Raw genomic sequence first — 20,132 nt, 5'->3', positions numbered from 1 at the left:
AACTTCAAGCGTTCTGATAGATCATGTAAACTCTTAAAATGCCAAAAAGTAGGACTTTACGTATGACATAACAAATCCTGCAGACTGCAGCTTTAATGTAAAGTTATTCAATTCAATTCAATTTTTTTCTGTGTGAGTACACCTGAGATTGATGCCGGAGAGACTGCTTTGATTGAAACATGGTGGAAGTCCGCAAGCTTTCCAGAACTATTTAACTGTGGTATTTATAGATCAGAAGAAGAATCTATCATTCCTCTGCTGGTGCTGCAGTCTCTCCAGTCTCTCAATCTCCATGCTTTTTGGTTCAACTCATCTTTAGCAGCATTTTGTCTCTTATGGGCTTAGCTCTGTCTGAATGAGGCTAACAGAAAGAAGCCACGGGCATCTCAGAGGTCAAGTAAAAGTGTTTTGCATCTTAACAGCATGGGGCTAATGTGCTGGAATTGTGCACACACGCGGCACACTTAACCTGGAAAGTAGCCAGAGTCTCTTTGTGCTGGTTTACTCAGCTGTGGAAGGCAAGGTCCGACCGAGTCAGATGACTCAATTACGGATACCCGACCAATCTCGCCTCGGGATCAGGGGGAATCGGGGAGGGGTATCTCTGTCTGAAAGGCTCTAACAAAGGCCCTGCCCTGCTTACTCTGTTCGGACAAGGCCCATCGACAATCTGCAGGGGGGATAATCCCAGCAGCACTAAAGAGTTCTCTAAGGAAATGATGCTCACTTTAGGGTTTAACAGGTTATCTCAACATTACATCTTCATGCAGGTTACGCGTATCGATGTTTCAAAAGTTGTTGTAGAACATATCTGAAGGAGGCTGACTAAAGTATGTCACTTGATTAAAGTTTTACTGGTTAAAACCCATTTTAACCAGTTTGAACTCTGACCAAAAAAATGAATGAGTCTGGCTGGCAGATCCTTCATCCACCCTGTGGGATTGAATGTAGGCCTTCTTCACCAAATAATAGGGGGCACTCATAGTTTGACCCACCCAGTTAATGTGTTTAACCCCTTAGGGCAGTACATGACTGGCTGTTTAAAAGGGCTCATGTTTAGTGAATTTTCAAGGCTCATTTAATTTTGTGTTGATAGTTTGTATGTTACTGTTTTGTCATTTAGAATTTAAGATCATTCTTAATGAGTTGATGACGATGAAAAGATGAGTGACCTCAGGAAATACAGAGAAGCAGTGGGTAGCCTAATCTATCTTAGTTCATGCACTAGACCAGATTTGAGTTGTGTCGTAAGTAAACTTTCACAATATTTCAGTGCGCCAACAGAAGAGCAGTGGACGACTGTAAAACATGTACTGAAATATCTGAAAGGCACAATTGACAAGATGCTGTGTTACAGGAAATGTGATGATGGGTTACAGTTGGTGGCTTATAGTGACTCGGATTTAGCCTGATTAACATAGACTTTCAAATCTCTTCGAGATTCTGGTCTGACCAAGACCATAACGAATACGATTCGAAATGGCCTGGTCAACCCGCCTCCCTCGGGTTGCTACTGGTTGTGGCCAGAAAAGGCTGTGCCTAAGCTTAAGTCAATTACACCACTCTTTCCTCTGACGTATGATTTAACTACCAGCGGGGCTAACTGGTAGATTAAACTCTTACCAAAGCCAGTAGGGAGCAAGGCGAAAACGTCTTTCCTGTCAAGAAATGATTCAAGGGCTGTTCTTTGCTCGATTTTTAACGAGAATCTCCCGTCGAACACTTTTCTTACAGCATCTACAGCAGTGTCAAAAGCTTGACGCTGCTCCATGTTGATATTGAATGAAGCGCTTCCGTGTACAATCCATGGGTTGAGTGGCAGTTCAATCACGTCACTACCTTGAACACGCCTCTACCCTGGGCCGTTGGCGCTGCTCAAAGTCGATTGCTTCCCGACAAAGTGGGTGGAGTTCCCATTTTTTCGGGAACTCGAATCCACCTGAATGAGCAGTTTGCCTGAGTAAGTGTAGCAGAGCCGAAGGTGTTGCGTCACTGCGAGGGCGGAGCCTGGGTAACTCGGATTGGGCAGGAGATGCAACTGACCGACGTAGTACATCTGGTTATTGTGTTAGCCTATGTAAGAATGGTCCTCTGATTTCTTGGAAGACCAAAAAGCAGCCAACTGTAGCACTGTCAACATGTGAGGCTGAGTACATGGCGTTAGCTGTCACTACACAAGAATGTTTGTACCTGTCTCAAATGCTTAAACATCTTGACTCTCATTATGATGTACCTGTAATTTATGAAGATGACCGGGGGCAATTGCATTGGCAAAGAATCCCTTTAGCCGACAGAGATGCAAACACATTGACATCAAATATCATTTTGTAAGATCTACTGTAAAAAATGGTGATGTGTTTTTGGAGTATTGCCCAACAGATCAAATGGTTGCTGACCAAATGACAAAACCAGCTACAAAAGGGAAGCTTCTTGCCTTTTCTAGGTTTCTATTTAGGTGATTGCCGAACCAAAATGTGATTTTGCTCTTTGCAATGTTTTTGTTTTTCTTGTTGTAAATGTGAGAACAAGTGGGGGTGTTGATTGATGCTTGTTGAGGGCCTTAACTATCTGAGTGTGCTCTCAATTGACAACCTTGATTGAGGCCAGGTCATGTGACTTTACTTACTAACTCTCTCTGTTCATTTTCACCCAAACCTGTGTTGGTGCCTGTTCATTTTGGTCTTTGTCTCCAGATAGCAGTTCAGTTTGTAACACAGGGTCTGCATGTGTTCAAGCAAACTTTTATTTCTTTTACTCGCAATGTTTTTAATGTAGGAATCCTAAGACAAGGCCCCTCCTCGCCTTGTAAGGCCAACAAACATGACAAATGTTAGGAGTGACTAAAACTGGAGTGGTGTGAGGAGAGCTCTTGGCTCTTGTCATCCTGTTTTTATAACCTCAGCTTGGTCAAGTCATTTTTAACACCCAACCTTAATCACATCATTTTCAGTACCAAGAAGTTTGTAATGTGTAAAAAGGAGATGAAACAGTGGGGGAAAATGCAAGGAAAGACTGAAATTTCTCAATTTCTCAATGAGCACATTGTCCTTACATATGTGATGCAACAGTCCATATGTCACAATTACACCAAGGCTGTGACAATGCGTTGACAGTTATTTTCATGTGCTGTAGCACATAAAGAAAAAGCAGCAAAATTTGTCTGTTGACACAATAAATGGATTATATTTATTTGAAGATTTCACACCTTGTCATGATACCAAATTGCGAGTAGTGACATGAATATAGACAAATTAAACTAATAACATTCAATATAGTGTGAAACATCCATCCATCCATTTTCTATACCGCTGAATCCGTCGGTCGGGTCGCGGGGGGGCTGGAGCCTATCCCAGCGGTCAATGGGCGAGAGGCGGGGTACACCCTGGACAGGCCGCCAGTCCATCACAGTGCCACACAGAGACAAATGAGACAAACAACCATACACGCTCACACTCACTCCTAAGGACAATTTTAGAGACACCAATTAACCTAACATGCATGTTTTTGGACAGTGGGAGGAAGCCGGAGTACCCGGAGAGAACCCACGCTTACACGGGGAGAACATGCAAACTCCACACAGAAAGGCCCCAGCTGGGAGTTGAACCTGGAACCTTCTTGCTGTGAGGCAACGGTGCTAACCACCACACCTGTGAAACATCCTTTATGGCTAAATGAAAACAGCCCCCACCCTTTAGTAACGTTTGCTTTGACGTGGGACTTCCTAAAATGTCCCTTTGTTACTGATCTAATCCACGGTTCAACAGTAAACATAGAACTTCAGCAAAGAGTTTTTCACAAGGGCCCTTCATGCCTGCGCGTTTTTCAGATATTTTAATTCCCAAACAATTCTGAGCACACATGCAGTGCACGCAAGCAATTGATTATTGAATAACCAGAGTAATAAAAAGACAACTAAACTGTTATGGGAAGCTGTGTCTTTCATCACTTTATGACAGCTCTGTTTAAACATTTGCGCAAAGTTAGAAGAGCCATTTTAGACAATGTTGATTACCTGTTAACTCAACCTCTGTAACCTATTGTCTGTTTGCTTCCTCAGACACTGAAATTTCTATAAACTGCATGTCAGGCTTTCTAAGCTATTCATATCTGAGCAATTTAAAACCTGAGGGGTTTTCTGGAAAATATAAACATATCAACAAGAGTATTTTATTCCAAATCATCTCAAGAAATGAGAAAAGCCTAAATTAAGAAAGAGAAAATTACATTTAGGAGGTAATATCTTAAGCTTTCACTGTAAATGGATAAGAACTCATATTTATCAGAGGCAAAAGCATGCATGTAGTATACTGCATCATGTCCGAATGGTTTTTGATGTACTTCTAAACTCTGAAGACAATAATGACAAATTATGGACACCAAACTAATCTCAATGAACTACCCAAACAAAGTTAAACATTTCAGATATAAACTTGAACATCAGTGTTGGCACAGATCTTTTACAACAAAATGTTGTATTTGGTGGCAGGAGTCTCAATGTTTGTCACAGTATGCTTGTGTTCTTGTGTTTTTATTCTATAAAATGATATACATAATGTGTTCTATTTACAACCAGGATCTACATAAGACATGAAAAAAGTGTTAAACATAGTGCTCAACATTTACTAAAGTGAGAAAAAGCAAGTTTTTGATATGATTTCAAACAGTTTTAGACATGAAAAGGTTCTGCATTCTCTGTGTTAGTTAAAGCTACATAGAATTTTTTTGTTTAGTCTGATCTGGTAAAAGACATTCAAAATGTACTTGTCTGTTGTTTTTGTTTAAGATATTTCTCTCCGTAAAATATCTGGTCAAAAGAAAGAAAGAAAGTCATGCAGGAGTGTGAATAGCTTGGTTTGAATTGATTTGTGATAGTGAATCACCTTTAAAGCTTCCACTGATCTGCACACTGTGCATCTTTAGTGAAGAAAAATGATACTTTATGGAAAAGAAAAGCATATTATCACATCTGGCCCATGATTCTGTGCAAGCATCGCTTGGAGGCTGTGTTCCAGATCAGCAGGGCAGTGTTTGAGTTCAATGTTACCTTTGCTTCAACATTAATCTCACACATTAGAGTGACTGGCTGTCAGCCCGTGACATGTCTTTCATGGATTAACAGTGTTACTGGAACGATTCTTTGTTCCTACTAATGCTGTGAGCAAAGTATCGAGGGAGCTATCAAACAGCAGATAATTAACTCAGGGGCCGACCGAGTTAGTAATAGAATGATGAATTATTCAGTATTTGTAGGCTCTCTCTCCTCATATTGCAGGCAACACAATAGTCACTGAGAGTCATACTCACTGAAAATTAGAAATTCATTTTTGTATACTGCACTGTATAAATACACTCAGCAGAATGACTCAACTATTTGAATAGATGTGCCCAAGCAAACAAGCAAGTTCTGTGTTAGGTTTTGTTAAGTTTGTCTTTGTTTTATGCTTATTTGTTTTTGTTTTCATGTTCTTCTTGTCTTCCAGAGTCAGTTCCTTGTATATCTCAGTCTTGCTTTTCTGCTCTCTGCTCCCCCCTCCTGGCCATAGATTCCAACAACAGTTACACACAACCTTTTGTGACACTGAATCAACTTAGTAAATCCTCAAGTGAATGAAACAACACACAAAGCTTTAATATGGGCTATCTTTCAATGTACACTGAGTGCAAGTGCACCATCATTTTTATCAAGACCGAAAGCTCATTAAAGATTGATTTTAGAATTATTTTTCACATCAAAATAACTTTCAGTTTGAGGTTGCTGGTTGTGTGGATGGGAATATGACCAAAAGACACGAGGCTGTGTGCCCTTGAACAGCCTTAAGAGTATGAAGGCTCTGGGAACGCTGCTTTGAGGGTGCTGATTCTTATGTCTATTTTGAAACAAGACTACAAAGTTGTTGTTGATTTTTCTGCAGAGCAGTTGCGCTAAACCATAGAGTCTATCCATTCAAGAATAAGGGACAGGCTATGTGGGATTTGATAATACCTCTTAAAACTTGGCCTGTCACAGGCCTGTCACAGGCCTGTGTAAGGAGAAGGTCAAATTGTGACGGAAGACATTTTGCCGAGTTTGGTACCTAGAAATATGTATCTCTTTGTCCTCAAAGGCTATGCACTAGTTGCCCCCCCCCCCCCCCCCCCCCCCCCCCCCGTCCAATAAATACACACACTTTACACCAGGGGTCGGCAATTAAGTTTGGACCTGGGCCAATTTTTTTCTGACAATGGTATTACGGGCCATGGCCATGTTTTTCTATTGTGGATTTACATAAATGCATTTCATTTTTTTTAATTTAAAACATTTTTTTCTTCTATACACTGTTATTAGGCTGAATGTTGCATCTCCTGGCATCTCTCATGAAACAGGCGATAAAACATGAGGTTTGAAAAATATCTTTCAAAAATCATATTTCAAAAATTCCATCTTGCGGGCCAGATATAATTGATGGCGGGCCACTAATTGCCTACCCCTGCTTTACACTGACAATGGAAGGACTTCAGCCAGAGGGTTCTTCAGGTTCACAGCCATAATGACAGATACTAGAGGTCATTCTTGTCTACAACTTTAACTTAAAACAACCCTTTATTCATTCTTTATCATCACATTTATCTATTTATTGTTTTGACTGTGACAATAAAAATTTCATCAGCTGACATTCAAATAAATGTTTTTGTCCCATTACTGTACACCACACTGCGTGTGGTAGCTCTTGACAATCAAAACAAAACTTTACTGTGAACAAAATTTGGGTAATGGCTCAGGAAAAAAAAAAATCTTGGACATATACTTGTAATTCTTAAGCAACCCATTAAAAACAGAGTGTGAGAGCTAATTATTAAAACGTTAGCTCATCCAACAGTCCTACGTCATCCACGCGCCAACGGTCGTGACATCTCAACGTTTAAAAGGAAGTTAAAAAAAACAAAACCAAAAAAACGGTTAAATAAACGTTTGGAATCAGTAGCAGTTCTCAACGGCTGGAGAAAAATATTTCCATGGTCCAATAATTCAGAAACTCAGAAACGACACAAGAAGAAAAGCTGAACATTGGAAGCTACAAATACGTCGGATGATAAAGTTTCGGTAAGAGCAGAATATCAAACTTGAAAAAGTGAATGAACAAACAACATAAACTGAGACGTAACGGTTGAGCTAACATACCTTATCAGCTAGAAAGAAAAATAATTAGCGTTTATTCATGCTCAAATTGATCAGGAACCTCACCAAAGTAAGTTTAAATAATATAGAAACACAATAAAAACATTTTTTTGTAATTACCTGCTCCTTTGAATTTGAAGGAATTACTTTTAAAAATGTTTGAAACATGGATCAGATGTTGCACATCCAGCGCTTAGGAACTGAGGAGACTGTTGATGTCACTGTATGCATTTTATTTACTGAATTACAGGAAAAAGTTGATAAATCAACAACATTAGTGGCTAATAGTGTTTTCTCAGAGGGAATAAAGGGAACCGTTGAGTATTACGGCTTAAGGGGTGATTCTCCCTTCCAGACATCGTTATGATGGACACACCCAATCCAAAAGCAAACAAGTGTGTGTCTCAGGTAAGTTTCAGTTGTTTCTTTTCAGAATTAAAGCAGCCCATTTGATTCAGCTTATTCGTTGAGATACAGCTCTAGTTACGTAGAGCAAATACACTTCTACACTATTTCCGACTCTTGTCTTCCTTCAGGCCAAACATAAGCAGGCAAGAGAAGAGAGGAAAAAGCTGCTCACCCCTGCACACAAGTACATGATTGACATCCTGGCTGACCGGCTGTCTTTGGCACCAACAGAGGTGGAGGAATTTGTTTTGGATTCTCCTTCAGTAAGTTCCTCCTCAGTGTGACTCCAAACTGGTACTAATGCTATCAAAAGCAGAAATATCTCACCAACACAAATCAGAAGTCAGGTGATCAGCTGAGGTTTTGTGGGATTGATTCATAACGCGTTATTTTTGTGGCTTTTTCTTCAGTTTGGTGTGATGCTTTCTAAACGTTTCGTTCCAAGGTTATGTTTTGTTTTTGGTTGTTTTATACTTGCATCGTAATATGATGCAATGATTAATAATGTTTTTGTGTTCTTCCTTTTTTCTTGCTGACTAGCTGCTCGCTTTTGATCATTTCTTCGCCTCGGGGGGCAGCAAAACCATTTCGTTTGTGTATCAGGAGTCCGAAGTCCCAGGAATAGGTATGAAGAAATCTGGAAAGTCTTCAATTGGAAAGACTGTCCATGCTTATTTTAATTGAAATTTTTTCCGTTTGACAGCTGTTATGCCGGGTTTTATATACTAGTATTTTTTTTGAAGTAAAATAGGAAAAACGTCCTATTTTCGAAAAACTGAAATACCGATAGATGATACAATTTTAGGGAAAGTCTTCTAATCAAATTTGATTGATTATCTTGCATGATAAAGACCCAGATATTCCACACAACATTATGAACTGGAATGTTTTTTCATCTCTTACAAAACCATTTGGATTTGATTTCAGAATGTGGGCGCGTATATCCTGGACCAAGCAAAGGGGGCAAAGCAATGAGGCTGTTTTTAGCCAATTTAGCAAAAACGTGCCTCACAGGGATCTGCTGCTCCTTCACACGGACCAGAGTGGACATTCCTGTGAACCCAGAAAACATACACGAGGTAAGGTCAAAGGTGGCGTGTCTCAGTAATTGTTAAGTATTTATTCTTGTGTTATGTGTCATATCAAAAGATGTAATCACTTTATAGAAAAGCTTTTGTTTCAGCTTATTCTTTATCACTACTCTATACAAACTTGATGATTAAAGTGTTACCCTTGCTTCTGGAAACTTTATTGAACAAGACAAAAGATAAAAATGGCACAGCTACGTCTTAGCTTAGCATCTTCCTTAAACCTCCGGGTTCCCTCCCTGAGCAGCTCACCTCATGGCAGTGTGTGTAGCAACGTATTACATCACAATAATAACATTGTTACAGCTGTCACGTCCAGTTATTGTCATACAAAGAGAATCTCTAATAAAAAAGTTAATTCACTAATAAACACTGTTTATACACAAGCCATTTAGGATGGCGAAGTGATCTTTGATAATGCACAATGTTCTTAAAGGGGAACTCCGGGGCATTTGAAGCGTGTTTCCATTGCTAGAGGTTGTCAAATAATGATAGTATGACACAGAGAGGTGCGTATCTGCGCTCCCTGTGTGGAGATTGCTCTGTCCGCACAGCATGTCATGCGAGGCTAATACGTGGTGGCTAAGGGGCAAGCGCTAACCCTTCCACGTAAAACAACAACTTGCACACTGCAGAAACGTCACACCACTTTATAACCCATCCGACAATAAAGTCACAAGCCTTACCATCAAAACCATATGCATGGTTCTCACATTACTGGCATGGGGAGGTTACAAAACAACTGTATAAACAGCATGTAACTCACCGGCTGGTTGTAGGCTCGCGCATGTGAAAGCCCAGAAGAGTCGATGGAGGATAATCCCATATACAAAACAATTATATTCTCTAGAAAAACTGCGTTCAAGTATTTAAAACATTACAACAATACATGCCCAGTAATATTGTTGTAATGTTTTAAATACTTGAACGCAGTTTTTCTAGAGAATATAATTGTTTTGTATATGGGATTATTCTCCATCGACTCTTTTGGGCTTTCACATGCGCGAGCCTACAACCAGCCGGTGAGTTACATGCTGTTTATAAAGTTTTTTTGTAACGTCCCCATGCCAGTAATGTGAGAACCATGCATATGGTTTTGATGGTAAGGCTTGTGACTTTATTGTCGGATGGGTTATAAAGAGGTGTGACGTTTCTGCAGTGTGCAAGTTGTTGTTTTACGTGGAAGGGTTAGCGCTTGCCCCTTAGCCACCACGTATTAGCCTCGCATGACATGCTGTGCGGACAGAGCAATCTCCACACAGGGAGCGCAGATACGCACCTCTCTGTGTCATACTATCATTATTTGACAACCTCTAGCAATGGAAACACGCTTCAAATGCCCCGGAGTTCCCCTTTAAAGTTATTCATTTGTTGGTCTTTTTAACCTAAGGATTAAAACCAAACATATTTTACTTTACTAAGGTTATGTTAGGAGTTTAATGCATTATTAGCAGTTAGCTAATGTTATGTGCTCCACAACGTTATTTGATGACTATGTTAAACTAACGCGAGCAGTAAAACCTCCACAGACAAACACCCCACCGTACAAAAAATGGCTGTTTACTGAGGAGCCTTTGATCTACGGAAACACCGTTTACAGAGTAACGACTCACCGACATGGTGTGCTGTGTTGGCTTCAAACTTGTTTCTCGTCTTGAGCGTGGGAGGGGGCTTCTTATGTAAAAAGATGGCGGACTTTGATGTGGACGGTCTACTTGTTTTTACAAATGCATGCATCTCCTTGTGATTCTTCTTTTTTGTTGCCCTCCTCTTCTCTACCTTTTTCCTGGATAAGATCTGTGAAGCGCTGAGAATATATTAAGTCTAGTTGAGTGTATACATGCAGGATGGATTCGACTCCCAACTGCATTATCTGCGTATATTAGTCTGGCTTTGAGAAGTTTGATTTCATTCCCTTGGACTGACACGTTTACATTCATTTTTAGTCTGCTCTGGTTTTTCCTGTTGCCCAGATGTGAGGTGTGAGCTGCTGTGCGTTTTGGCCGCTGGTTTATAATCTGAACGTTTCTTTTTTCAACCTCTGTGGGGTCAATTCATATGAATTTACAGAGCTGATTGCTTGTTACTTTTTCAAATGAAGTGGTTTATGTTCTTTACGTGATTTACAGAAATCACGCTCTCTATATTTGTGTACTCTGCTATCTCAACCAGATGCATTATCAGGTACCAAAGTTTGGCACAGCTGATGTAATGTCAGTCAGTAGTTCGAAGCAAGAGCACATTTTCATGAGAACCCTAACATCTCAAACCAAATCATGTTTCTCCCTCACAGTTGAAATGTTTTCTGCTTCGGATTTCATTAAGTGATGGGTTGTCTTTTCTTGATGCCTTGCAGGAAATCTTTTTCTCAATGATTGATGCCAGGGATGGCCTCCTGAAAGGAATAAGGGATTCCTACGATGCACTGCTTCCAGCCCTTACTACAGGACAGAACTGGGGAGCTGTAGACAAGTCTAGACATGGAGCAAAACTTAAAAAGAACTTCTTCTATTCCTTTAAACATTTTTTGAACTCTTTAGATGGTAAGAATGTTTCACATTTATTGCCAACTGAATGTGAATAAGTTATTGGAGGGTGGCTCTTTAGAAAGATTGTAACTTTAAGCTCCATCTCTCGGGCAAATCTTACTCAACTGATTTCAAACCATCTTATGTTGAAGTACACAATAACAAGCAATACTGTAACCAAAAGATGGTTTGTAACCAGTACTGATGATTTTGTACTTTGTCTTATTTATACTTCAGATATCCAGAGGAGCAATGAGAGCGTCGTTCATCTGAAAACAGTCACAGATATTGACTTGTCTAAACTGGCCTGTCTGGATGATATGAAAGCTGCGGCTGCCAACTTTGACATGGTGCAACGGCTGGAAGAAATTCTGATGCAATGGTGCAAACAAATCGAGCAGGTTGGTAGATTTCAGAGATTATATTTGATCCAACAACCTTAATTTGTGCTGTTAAATGCTAAAAATGAATTTGCGATGACTGTGATGGGCACAAAGCTCATTGGTTAGAGATGGTGACATCAGGCCAAGATGGATCAGATAGTTATGGAAGATTGGGAATATGATAGGATTGCTCAGACAGCAAAGCTTAATGGTGATGTTGGTGATGTATCCATTGTCATCAGGTCCTGATGGAGAGTGATTTGTTGAGGAAAGAGGATGATTCTGCCGGACCACTGAGTGAGTTAGAACACTGGAAACGAATGTCTTTACAGTACAACTCTATCATCGATCACATCAAAAGCCCAGAGTGTAAGGCGGTGGTGATGGTGCTCCATCTCAACCATTCCAAAATAATGAAGGTACTGACACAAGTGTTCAATGTACACAGAGTAATACCAAAGCTATTGAACATTTTCACTTTGTATCAGTTTTAGTGTATGTAGTTAAGGTTTGCTGCATGTAAAGAGAAATTAAAAACAGTCTGTGATACATAAATCATGACAAATGCCTGAAAATTGCAATGTAGAAGATATCGACGTTGGATAGCTTGCAATGATCATGGATTCAGTGTTCACTGCATGTAGGTGATCTTCACAGATGTATGAAAAAAATAGTTTTTGGAAATGATTATTTGTTAACACAGTACAGTATGTAGCCGTTCTGCATTAAGATGATGCTGAGTAGGCACTGTTTCATTTCACTGGAAAGTGTTGGTGTCACATCTGAGCCTAGTCCTGAATTATTTCATGTATTCTGATAAAATCCTATGCTAAGATCATTTGTGAATGACTAGATTTATTAAATCAATCAATGGATTCCTATTAACGCAGTCTTGTACCCGTGCAGGTGTGGCGGGATCTCGACACGAGGATAACATATCGTGTCAATGAGGCAAAAGACAATTTCAAATTCTTGTCAACACTTGAGAAAGTCTTACATCCTCTGTACAACAGTGACCCCGTATGTACATTTAACAGTTTGATTCTAATGAATAGTTTGTGTTTGGTAACACTGAATTAATATGTCCTTATTACATTGTTTTGTACTATCCAGGCAGCCATTATTTAGACAACTTATATACATTTTTTTTAACAAAGAATTAGTAAAAAGTTTGCAAGTTTGGCAAACTTAAGTGTAGAAATAGATGATAATTCATCTTCATTGACCCTCCTAAATCATGAAATGTGATTTCAGGTTTCCATGACAGAAAATGTGCCGAAGGTCATCAGTGCCATTCACATGATTTACCGTGTTTCACTATATTACAATACAAGCGAAAAGATGTCTGCGCTGCTTGTCAAAGTAAGTGAAGTGTGTTCAGTTTCTGAAATATTTAAGTTGTCACCGGAAAACGTAACTTTCATGAGAAGACGCAGTGCAAGGATCCAGCTCCCTTTGTAAAACTGTAGCCACACAACTGACCACTTTTCCAGATCACAAATCAGATGGTCACAGCATGCAGATCCTACATTACTGACGATGGCAGTTGTCTTATATGGGATCAAGATGCTGAAAAACTCATCAGAAAAATGCAGGTGACTGAAGCTGATATTACTAAACATTTGGGTTATTATTACCAAGGCTTAAGATTACACATTTTGACATCAGTAGACTGTAGCTGTCATCATGTTTCTTTTATCTTTGGCAGGTCTGTACATGCTTATATCAGGAGTATCAGACCTGTTTCCAGAAAAAAAAGGTACAAGTAATGGAAGAAACTGGGAAAACATTCCTTGAGGTTTCAGAGATGCAGATTTTTTGCAAGTTTGAGAGCTTCTGCAAGCAACTTGAAAAGGTGTTGTCTTTGTTCATTCTCTTAAATCTCCATCCCACTTCTATCATAAGGCCTTGCAATGTGACGACGAATATTGTCTTTTGTAGATCAAGAAAATAATCACAGTGTTCAAGACATTTGAATCTCTTGAAAAGTCAAACATTGAAGGCATTGAGAAATCAGCCAGACAATTCCACACTGTGTCCATGAATCTGAAAAGGAAGAAGTATGACATGTTGTCCCCGAGGACGACTGAATTTGAAACTGATTTTGTGAACTTCATGGCTCAAATGAGCCACATTGAGGTAAGTGTAATCTACAGCTTGTACCCAAATGTTGGTTCAAGCTCATTTTTTCAGGAAGCCTCAACCAGATGAAGATCTTTAGTGAAAGTTGGGAACAGGTTCATACGTGCAACATCACAGCAACACTCATTTACTCCAAACAGCCGTTGCATTCACACATGGCCACACTTAAAAGAATTACACGTTTAGGAACAGAAAGAAGGACTAGTAAGATTGTAGAATCTCTGAGGAATGAGGATCTACTGCTTGTATCGACACAGCTTGAAGCTGAAAAAAGAAAATAATATTGACGTTGTATTCTCAGAGTATCCCCACAATCTTGTCCTTTTCCACAGAGTCAGCTCCAGGCATTTATGTGTTCGTACTTCTCAAACATCATCTCATCTCAGCAAGCTCTTTGCCTGCTACAGCGGTCAGTACAATTTGCAGAATTTGGAAGTATGACATGAAGACTCTATTCTAACTGTGGCATTAAAAGGAAAAAATATAAGCAATCTATGAAATTTGTTTTGATAGTTTTCAGAAGCTGAACCTTCCCTGTCTTGCAACTCACATTTCCAACATTTTGGGTGTTATTCTTCAGCACTTTGCTTCAGAGGTGGAGTTTGTGAAAAAGGTATTCAGTTTGCTTGGGCTTAGATACCAAACAATAAACCTTATTAAACGTATTAAGCTGAAAGAAATCTTCAGATGAGTGAAACATTTTGAATTGAAAATGGAAGAAAACTGTTAATGATTTTAGTATGTTTTGTAAACTTCATTTGCAGGTCTTTGACAATCAGAAGGATGACATTCCATTATCCAGAAATATGCCACCAGTGGCTGGCAGGATTGGTTGGGTCAGACACCTCTATAAAAAGATAGAGGAGCCGATATTGTACATGAAAGTGAGACACAGTTTCTATCAGCAAAACAACTTTACAGTTATACTTCACAGTGACATTTTAACGACGATCAAATCTCCCTTCCTTTGCAGGAAAACTCGGACATCCTATGTAGTCCCGTGGGACAAGATGTGGTCAGAATGTACAATGGGACTGCAGCTATGTTGGTCGAGTTTGAGCTTCTTCAACACGAAACGTGGATGGAGAAAGTTTCCAAACTAGATCACGGTTGGTTCTCTTGTTCTGATGTCATAATTTGACACTAATGGCAGAAAACAGCCCCTGTCGATTCCATTATTGCACACTGTTAAAACGAGCTTTCTCTGTTCCGTATAACAGTCTTGAACATTACCCTGCTGGTTCGCCACCCAAATACTGGAAAATTAGTCGTCAACTTTGACCCTAAAATAACCGAAGTCATTCGGGAGGCTAAGTGTTTGTTGAAAATGGGGCATAAGGTTCCAACGCAGGCTTCGCTTCTTATCAAGATGGAAAGCAAAATAAATGCCCATCACCTCAGACTAAAGGTAAACCGGGATTTACATTTTTTTTACGGGATTGTTTAACTTAAGAGAATTTGACCTGTATGCCTTTTTATAGACCATTCTGGAAGATTTTGAATCCACTTGTGAGAGCATACCCGCAGACTTCAACAGTTTGATGGCTTCAAAAATAAAAAACGTAAGCTTTTCATACCGTGTGTACGGCAGGTGGTCCGTCTTCTTTAGTGGGAAATTGTTACTTGATGAATGTGAACCCTGCTGTAGGCAGTGGGAAGGGGTTTTGCCGATTTGAGAAATGTCTCGAGCAGACGTGTCCTGAAGAGCTTTTGATTGTAATTCTACATCCTTAAAATGTCCAGGTGGAATCTGCACTTCGACACGGTTCGGTGCTGCTGACCTGGTCTTCCCTCCTCCTGGACAAGTTCTTTCAAAATGTTGAAACTGCTCTGTCTGAGCTCCAAAATCTTGTAAAAAAGGTTTGTTGATGAATAAAAATTCTACTGATACTGAAAAGTATCAACATCAGGTTAAATGTCACATTGTTCAGATATGTTTGGGTTGGTGTGACAGCTCTCTTGGACAAAAGCCACGCTTCTAGATGCCACTTTCTTTTTCAGGTGCAGGATATTTGTAAGATACAAATTGATGATGTCCTCAAAGACATGTCTGAGACTGTTCTGATAGAGCTCCCAGAAGGCCGTGCATCTTTGCTGCAGCAGCTGGTTGACCACAATAAGGCATGACCATCTTATTTTTATTCTCCATATCCATTAAGGGAAGTTAAAGTGTTTTTCATCCATTACGTGAGTTTGAAACAATCATTACTTTGTCAAAGAGCAAAGGCTCGATGTCGTGGTTTGAGTAAACTTTTGAGTTTTCCAATGAACTCTGAATTCTGTTTCATTGAAACGCTCGTAGTGCAACTATTCCTCTTTTGTTTTTCAGAACCGTTGTAAGGAGTGGGCAAAGACACTGGATTACAAATGCAGTTATGTTAAAGGAGCTGTTATGGAGTTGGGTAATGTGTTAAGTGCTATTTATGAACCAAAAGGCACCAAGATTGTGGAGGAACCTGTTCAAGGTGTGTAGCACAAATGTAAATGACTTTTCTTTTCGTATAATTAGCATCTCAGCTTTTTTTATACATATATATATATAAATTTCAGGGAGGAGTGTGACCTTCTCAAGAGAGAGCAAGAGGCTTTTAGAGGGTCCATTGAAAGATAAACAGATCAAGTTCGAAAAGGTATGATTGGATACCAACTGCAAAACATGTCTTTTCTATAAACTGTTGTGTGCCAACACAGGCATTAATGCCTCAAATAAAAAATCCTCATTTCAGGAGTTTAAGAAGCTTTATGAACTCTTCAGTACAAAGGTATTCGATGCACTTGTCAAAAGCACCAAGTTATCCCTGGAGATCCTTAAAAGGAGAATTTGTGGCACCAAGTGAGTATTTCTGGGTTTAAATAAGAAGAACAGTATCACAAAGAAAGGAAATAACCTCTGAAAGAGTAAAATCAATAAATGTGTATTTTAGCACTTACCAGAGGGCAAAGATTAAGCCGAAGGTGGTCCCACTGATTCAGTCTGAAGCCCAACTGGACAAACCCAATATGGTGAGTTATTGTTTTCTTTCTACTCATGGTTGGATGATTTTCATTCGCTACAATGGTTTATGGTCAGGGGAAATACATTATCTTTAATTCTTTGCCTGTCTTGTCAAGCACTACAATGTTGCTACTATGTCTGATATTTGTCCTCAGGTAATGATTCCCAATGTAGATGAGATCCAACAGGCCATAAATCAACTTATTGACTGTGTGTTGGAGGTTAGCAAGGGTGTTGCTTGGCAGAAGGAGTACAGTCAAGATGACACACAGAACAAAGGTTACTAACTGTCAGCATGCACATACATGACAGCAGACACCTGATAAAACAAGTCCGCAAATGGGGATCTCCCATAAATTGTCATTTGATCAGTTATAATTAGGATTATTTCATTTAAACTTTCATGTATTATATTAGTTTTAATATCATACATTTTTTAAGTTGTTAGATACGAGCATGCAGAAGTCTGTGAAGATGTTTCAAGTGCACTGACTTGTGTGTGTAAACAGGAGCGAGGGGCCTTGGCTGCAATTAGTTATTGTGACGACATTATCACGAGATCATGAGTTTATTCTACTTTTATCTGAGGATAACAAAACTACTTTCCATGGGATAACAAGGTCAATTGCTATAGTTTCCACCAGAAAATGACCGTATAAAGATGCAGCTTATCAGCAGTCAACAAGCAACCTAAATCCCCCAAAAAGCTGTTATCCTGCGTAAAATGTAACTTTTAACAATACAATGGCTGCACAAATACTGCTTTAAAAATGAAATCCCACAACAGACATTGTCAAAATAGCTTACTGTTTTCATCTGACAATCAGGTGTCTGATAAGTAAAACAATCATTTGAACAGGATTGGTTTTGTTCATGAAATTGTCAAGATCAACGTTTGGTTAAAACTGTGTTTAAATTAATTTATTTTCCCTTTTTTTTTGTCCTATTTTCATCACAAAAGGCAACAATTTCTTCCAGAGTGTTTTTGAACACAGGGACATTAAAAAAGTTGTGGTCGATCTGAAAACTGCAATCAGCTCCCAGAAGGAACAAGCAAGTGACGTTTTGAAGCATTTCGATCCTTTCAGGGTGATTTGGAATGTGGACAGGAACCTCAAAGTCCAGGTTTGTTTTCCCTAGAAGACATGTTGGCTGTTTTTTCCCCTATAATGATAACGGTTTAATTGTCTTCATTTTTTTTTTTTTACAGGAATTTATGGGTAGCAATCCATCCCTGATTCAGATTAAATCTGAAATCCAGTACTACGACTCAGTTGAGCAAGACATTGATGCTATCAAGCCTGAGATTGTTTTTGGGTCTACTGAACTTTCAACAGGTAAGCTGTTGTTTTTTTTTTTCTTTTTTACTTCTATGCTGCCTTGCGAAAGTATTCGGTCCCTTGAACTTTTCAACCTTTTGCCACATTTCAGGCTTCACACAAAGATAGAAAATGTATTTTTTTTGTGAAGAAAACAACAAGTGGGACACAATCGTGAAGTGGAATGAAACTAATTTCAATGTGTCAAACGTTTTTAACAAATAAAAAACTGCACCGCCTTTAGCTGCAATTACAGCTGCAAGTTGCTTGGGGTATGTCTCTATCAGTTTTGCACATTGAGAGACTGAAATTCTTGCCCATTCTTCCTTGCAAAACAGCTCGAACTCAGTGAGGTTGGATGGAGAGCGTTTGTGAACAGCAGTCTTCAGCTCTTTCCACAGATTCTCGATTGGATTCAGGTCTGGACTTTGACTTGGCCATTCCAACACCTAGATACGTTTATTTGTGAACCATTCCATTGTAGATTTGGCTTTATGTTTTGGATCATTGTCTTGTTGGAAGATAAATCTCCGTCCCAGTCTCAGGTCTCTTGCAAACTCCAACAGGTTTTCTTCCAGAATGGTCCTGTATTTGGCCCCATCCATCTTCCCATCAATTTTGACCATCCTCCCTGTCCCTGCTGACAAAAAGCCGGCCCAAACCATGATGCTGCCACCACCATGTTTGACAGTGGGGATGGTGTGTTCAGGGTGATGAGCTGTGTTGCTTTTACGCCAAACATATCGTTTTGCATTGTGGCCAAACAGTTGGATTTTGGTTTCATCTGACCAGAGCACCTTCTTCCACATGTTTGGTGTGTCTCCCAGGTGGCTTGTGGCAAACTTTAAACAACACTTTTTATGGATATCTTTGTGAAATGGCTTTCTTCTTACCACTCTTCCATAAAGGCCAGATTTGTGCAGTGTACGTGTGATTGTTGTCCTATGGACAGACTCTCCCACCTCAGCTGTAGATCTCTGCAGTTCATCCAGAGTGATCATGGGCCTCTTGGCTGCATCTCTGATCAGTCTTCTCCTTGTTCCAGATGAAAGTTTAGAGGGACGGCCGGGTCTTGGTAGATTTGCAGTGGTCTGATACTCCTTTCATTTCAGTATGATTGCTTGCACAGTGCTCCTTGGGAAGCTTGGGAAATCTTTTTGTTAGGGATGGCTCGTTTGACACGGACGCTTCGGCGCTCGTTTCATCTTCGTGAAGCAAAGTGGTTCGGCACAATGTTCCGGGGCGTGTATGAAATGGCGCTAATCACGTGATTGATGACGTCCGAAGCGCCGAATGCATTGTTTGGTGGAACCACGGTTCAGAGGTCTCTCATCGTTTGAACACTTGGGCGCGCTATTCTCTATAAAAGGAGAATGAATCCCAAACTGGTTTCCCAACCAGTTCTGTTGCCCTGTCAGAATTGAATTCAATTCATTGCTCTTTTCCATGGCTTCTGGCAAGAAACGTTTTGTGGCTTGGGATCACTTCACCTTGGTTTCTCCTAATAAGGTGATACTATTGTATAGGGGTAGGCGGTATGCACGGTATCATACCTTATGCGGTATTTTTCACCAACGGTAGAGATTTTTTTGCCATACCTTATACCGCAATAGCTCATGAGTCCTGTAGATGGCAGTAATGCAAAGTTTTGAACATCCGCTTGGATATGCCGTGCGACAGTAATCGCAAGACAAGGTAACACGAGTAATTTGTTTTACCACCTGCGGGGTAACCATGCTCCGGAATATGAAACGAGTCAAAGCCGGTGTTCTGTCGATTTCTCCTACTTGTCGAGATTTGCTACTTTGTGGTTTTGCGCATGCGCCGAGCCGATTTTCTAAGTTTCGTTTTCACGCCCATAATGTTTTGCTACCCTGCGTCTCAGCTGGTGTGTAACGGTAACATCCTCAAAATCCTGATTATTTTCTCTTTTGGAAGACATGGAAAGTAATAAAACACTCATCGTATTAACAAGCAGTTTAACATGCACAAATGGGGTGTCTGAAACATGACGCATATTTGAGCATGTTGAATAAGTGGAAGGCGCCTATGAAAGTTCCGTTATCCAAGAGGCAGCGGCTTTTCTCTCACAGAGTTTATTCGAGGAAATGTA

General features: G+C 39.8%; 1 pseudogene; it reads left to right on the top strand.

Annotated features, from left to right (window-relative positions):
- Window positions 1–20,132, top strand: part of LOC142376971 (dynein axonemal heavy chain 8-like) — an 87,449-nt pseudogene that overhangs the window by 40,474 nt on the left and 26,843 nt on the right.

Source organism: Odontesthes bonariensis, chromosome 3 (assembly GCF_027942865.1).
Source record: "Odontesthes bonariensis isolate fOdoBon6 chromosome 3, fOdoBon6.hap1, whole genome shotgun sequence".
Classification (NCBI taxonomy): domain Eukaryota; kingdom Metazoa; phylum Chordata; class Actinopteri; order Atheriniformes; family Atherinopsidae; genus Odontesthes; species Odontesthes bonariensis.
This window is presented reverse-complemented; position numbering and strand designations above follow the sequence as displayed.